We start from the raw sequence: 6,000 nt of genomic DNA, 5'->3' as shown, positions 1-6,000 counted from the left end.
AAAGGAGAGTCCCATCCAGACACGGGACAACGTCTTCAATATTGTATCTTCATAGTCCGGCCAAAGTATATAGTCCGGCTGTCCGAGGACCCCCTAATCCAGGACTCCCTTAGTTAGCACTCACTGTTACATAAGTTTTAGCATACAAATTTGAGGGAGTTTAACCTTTAGGGATTTGACCCTCTTCACCTTTTCGATAACAAATTCAGACATGATAGCAACTTCAAGCAAACAAACGAGCTAAAAAGGCAAATGAAAATATTTTTGTGTTTTTGTGAAAACATTTTAGAAGTGGGGGAGAGGAAAATGAGGGGCAAATGACAAATGAAAGTAAATGCAAGGAGATGAAAGTTTATGGGATGGTACTTGATATGTGTTGGTGATGTCTCCCCGGGAAAGACACCGGAAATTCTTCTTGCTACTTATGAGTTGCGTTGGGATTTCCTCGAAGAGGAGAGGATGATGTAGTACAGTAGAGATAAGTATTTACCTCCGTTAAGAACCAAGGATAGCAATCTAGTAGGAGAACCAAGCAATACCTCATGAACAACACCTACACACAAAGTAACAAATAGTTGCACCCAACGCAAACAAGGGGTTGTCAATCCCTTGGCAGTTGATTGCAAGGATCATATATCATAGAGATAGACAGGTAAACAAAGACACAACATAAAACAAAGGTAAATAAATTATAGAAAGGTATTTTTGGATTTTAATATATGATAAAGATAGACCCCGAGGCCATAGTTTTCACCAGAGGCTTCTCTCTCAAACAAAAAACATGCGGTGGGTAAACAAATTACTGTTGGGCAATTGATAGAAAAACACATAGTTATGATGATATCTAAGGCAATGATCATGTATATAGGCATCACGTCCGAGACAAGTAGACCAACTCCTGCCTGCATCTACTACTATTACTCCACACATCGACCGTTATCCAACATGCATCTAGAGTATTAAGTTCATAAAGAACGGAGTAATGCCTTAAGCAAGAGGACATGATGTAGACAAAGTAAAGTCAATCAATATGAATAAGCACCATCATTTTATCCTTAATGGAAATGATACAAATACGCGTCATGTCCCTTTCTGTCACTGGGATTGAGCACTACAAGATCGAACCCATTACAAAGCACCTCACCCATTGCAAGACAAATCAATCTAGTTGGCCAAACCAAATGGATAGATCAGGGAGAAATACAAAGCTATAACAATCATGCATAAATAAGTTTAGAGAAGACTAAAATAATATTCATGGGTAATCTGATAATAAACCCATAATTCATCGGGTCCCAACAAACACATCGCAAAAGAATATTACATGGAATAGATCTCCAAGAACATCAAGGAGAACATTGTATTGAAGAGCAATGAGAGAGAAGAAGCCATCTAGCTACTAGATATGGACCCATAGGTCTGTGGTAAACTACTCGCACATCATCAGAAGGGTGGCAAGGTTGATGTAGAGGCCCTCCATGATAGGTTCCTCCTCCGGCAGAGTGCCGGAAAAGGCCTCCACATGGGATCTCGCAAGAACAGAAGCTTGTGGCAGCGGAAAAAGTTTTTTGGGTGGCTCTCTATTGGTTTCTTGATTTTAGAGAATTTATTGAGTTGGAATTAGCTCAAGCGCAGGAATGAGGGGCACAGAAGCCACATGGGCGCGTCCACCCCCTTGGCGCGCCCATATGCCTTGTGGCCTACTCCTTCGCCTTATGCCCCCCCGAAGCTTCTAGGGTCCCTTATGTCCAGAAAAAATATCGTCAAAAAGTTCTGTGGCATTTGGACTTCATTTGGTACTGATTTCCTGAAAAACCAAAAACAAGCAAAAAAATAGCAACTGACACTTGGCACTAAGTTAATAGGTTAGTCCAAAAAATGATATAATATTGCATATAAAACATCCAAGATTGATACTATAATAGCATGGAATAATCAGAAGTTATAGATACATTGGAGACGTATCAGAGATCGATAAACTCTAGATGTGATCCAACATCTCATTGAGGTGAGATAGCTCTTCGGAGATCAGGGCCTTGTTATAGGATGGGATGATCTGAAGCATAATCCGTGGATCGCTTAACACGAGCCTGGCTTGCTGGTTGGCTGATGGCCCACAAGTATAGGGGATCAATCATAGTCCTTTCGATAAGTAAGAGTGTTGAACCCAACGAGGAGCAGAAGGAAATGACAAGCGGTATCCAGCAAGGTATTTTCTGCACACACTGAAATTATTGGTAACAAATAGTTCATTAGTAAGATAATTCATAACGGGTAACAAGTAACAAGTGTAGCAAAGGTGCAGCAAGGTGGACCAATCCTTTTCATAGCAAAGGATAAGCCTGGACGAACTCTTATATAAAGCAAAGCGCTCCCGAGGACACATGGGAATTATTGTCAAGCTAGTTTTGATCATGCTCATATAGTTCACGTTCGTTACTTTGATAATTTGATATGTGGGTGGACCAGTGCTTGGGTGCTGCCCTTACTTGGACAATCCTCCCACTTCTGATTAACCCCTCTCGCAAGCATCCACAACTACGAAAGAAGAATTAAGATAAATCTAACCATAGCATGAAACATGTGGATCCAAATCAGCCCCTTACGAAGCAACGTATAAACTATGGTTTAAGCTTCTGTCACTCTAGCAACCCATCATCTACTTATTGCTTCCCAATGCCTCCCCCTAGGCCCAAATCATGGTGAAGTGTCATGTAGTCAGCGTTCACATAACACCACTAGAGGAAAGACAACATACATCTCATCAAAATATCGAACGAATACCAAATTCACATGATTACTTATAACAAGACTTCTCCCATGTCCTCAGGAACAAATGTAACTACTCACAAAGCATGCTCATGTTCAAGATCAGAGGGGTATTGAATATCATTAAGGATCTGAACATATGATCTTCCACCAAAGAAACCAACTAGCATTAACTACGAAGAGTAATCAACACTTCTAGCAACCCACAAGTACCAGTCTGAGGTTCTGAGGCAAATATTGAATACAAGAGGTGAACTAGGGTTTGAGAGGAGATGGTGCTGATGAAGATGTTGATGAAGATTGACCCTCCCATGGTGAGAAGATCATTGGTGATGATGATGGCTTCGATTTCCCACTCCCGGTGGGAAGTTTCCCCAGCAGAATTGCTCTGCCGGAGCCCTAGATTGCTTCTATCTAGGTTCCACCTTGAGACAGTGGCGCTTCAGCCTGAAAGCTTCCTTCTGATTTTTTCTAGGTCAAAACCCTCCATATAGCAGAAGATGGACACCGGCGGCTGGCCAGGGGGCCCACAGGCTTGGGAGGTGCTCCCTCGGGGCTAGGGCGCGCCCCCCAGGCTTGTGGCCCCAAGCTTGTTTCTTTGCCCAATATTTTTTATATATTCCAAAACAATTCTCCGTAAAGTTTCAGCACATTTGGAGTTGTGTAGAATAGGTATCTCAGATTTGCACCTTCTTGGTCGAGAATTCCTGCTGTCGGCATTCTCTCTCTTCATGTAAACCTTGTTAAATAAGAGAGAAAAGGCATAAGAATTGTATCTTAAAGTGAAATAACAGCCCATAATGCAATAAATATCAACATAAAAACATGATGCAAAATGGACGTATCAACTACCCCAAGCTTAGACCTCGCTTGTCCTCAAGCAAAAACCAAAATCGGTAATCATGACCACATGTTTAGAGATAGAAATGTCAATAAAATAAAATATGGACTCGAGGGCATCATGATCATCCTTAGAACAACAATATATTATAACTTCTTATGCCAAAGTGAAATTCATTCACAAAGTAAAGAATAGACCAAAAACTTTATTGAAAACTAACAAACTATGATCTCAGTCACTGAAGCAATTGCAATTTATCATAACATCGGAAAGAGTAAATGTAAGAGCTTTTATTTAGCAAGTTCACATACTCAACCATCATTTAATCTTTCATAATTGCTAATACTCATGTGATACCTATGAGATCAAAGCTTCAATCATACACATAGGAAGATAGGGGCTTATAGTTTTGCCTCCCAACCATTTACCTCAAGGGTAACGTCAATAATAATAATTTATATATAGTCGAAAAACAATAATAATTTATGATCAACTACATCCGAGTGGATATGTATGTATGGATCTTTCCCCAACACATAGTGCTTGCCAAAAAGAGAAAATATAAAAGGAAGGGTGAAGATCACCATGACTCTTGCATAAGGGTAGAAAGTAAAATAAAAGATAGGCCCTTCGCAGAGGGAAGCAGAGGTTGTCATGCGCTTTTATGGTTGGATGCACGAAATCTTAATGCAAAAGAACGTCACTTTATATTGTCGCTTGTGATAAAGAACTTTATTATGCAGTCTGTCGTTTTTATTTCTTCCCCATCACAAGTTCGTATAAAGCTTATTTTCCTCACACTAAAAGATCATACATGTTTAGAGAGCAATTTTTATTGCTTGCACCGATGACAACTTACTTGAAGGATCTTACTCAATCCATAGGTAGATATAGTGAACTCTCATGGCAAACTGGGTTCAAGGTTTATGGATGCACAATTAGTATCTCTACTTGGTGCATAATTTTTGGCTAGCATAGGATGATAAGCAAGCTCAACATGTTGGAGGATCCATGACAATATATCTTCTAATTGGATATAAGGGAACATAACACATTATGTTGTCTTCCTGTCCAACATCAACTTATTAGCATACAATATTTTAATGAGTGCTCACAATCACAAAATATGTCTAAGATAGTGTATTTATATGTGAGACCTCTCTTTCTTTATTACTTCCTATTAATTGCAACAATAACCAATACTATGTTTGTCAACCCTCAAAAAATTTCATGCATCATGCTTCTTATATGTGAAGTCATCACTCCCCATAAGATTATTATATATTCTTTTATTCTTTTTTCCAAGATCAAAGCAAGAAAGCAAAGCCCTTAACTCAAAATTAATCTTTATTATATAACTCTCGCAATCGATTACACAGATAGAACACAAAGCAAAACTCAAAGACTAGATCATAATAAAACTTTCATTCTACTAAATCAAGATTTAACCAAAAGGATCGAACCAAGATAAACGATAAAGATAAAAATGTGATGGTGATACGATACCGAGGCACCTCCCCCAAGCTTGGCACAAGCCAAGAGGAGTGCCCATATGCATGTACTCAAGTCTCCTTCGGAGGTGGTGGTGATGAAGTTGATGATGTGGAAGGCTTGTCCTCTACCTTCCAAGGAATAGGCTCACCATTGTAGAAGGATGAACGAGTCTCCGGAATCCTCAAATATGCAGCCAAACTCATGATCTTAAATCTCTATTCATACTCACACTTTTGGTTCCGCAGGTCATAGATCTGGGCTTGGAGGTGCTCGATTTTCTCATGAAGCTTGAAGATGGCCTCTCCAATATCATCGTTGTCTAGCTTATGGTCGCGGGTGAATTTCGTGATCATGGAGTGGTTGGCGTTGAGTCCGCGTTCCACCATCCCTTAGCACTTGAAGACCTCCTGCTCCAATGCTTCGAGCCTAGCCTCCATGCTTCCAGTCCTCCTTGGCCCTTGAACATCCCGGATGTTAAGCACCCCCTCTTGAATCTCAATGATTTGAGGGTGCTTCATCACCTCTGAGGGTAAGGGTTGATGACTGTCGGATTCAGGGCTCCGCAGACCCAAGGAAGGTTCAAACTCTGGGGCGTGTGCGAAGAACCCAACCTCTCCAGCCAACCAGTTTGTCGCCCCCATGCCCTAGCTCGATGAACAAGGAAGAAGACAGACACAACAGTTTACCCAGGTTTGGGCCACCTTGCGGTGTAAGACCCTACTCATGCTTTGGGGTGGATTAGCCTCACGAGGGGCTGTGGATGAACTAGTACAGAGGAAGAACAACCTCGCGAGGTCTGCTCTATTGAGGGAATGGGTTGAGGATCAGATCCAGGGAGAGAGCCCCCTCCTACGGTGGTGGCTAACCTATATTTATAGTGGCCTCGATCCTCTTCC

This window comes from Triticum urartu, chromosome 4 (genome assembly GCF_003073215.2).
Source record: "Triticum urartu cultivar G1812 chromosome 4, Tu2.1, whole genome shotgun sequence".
NCBI classification, from domain to species: Eukaryota; Viridiplantae; Streptophyta; class Magnoliopsida; order Poales; family Poaceae; genus Triticum; species Triticum urartu.
Note: the sequence above shows the minus strand (reverse complement) of the source record.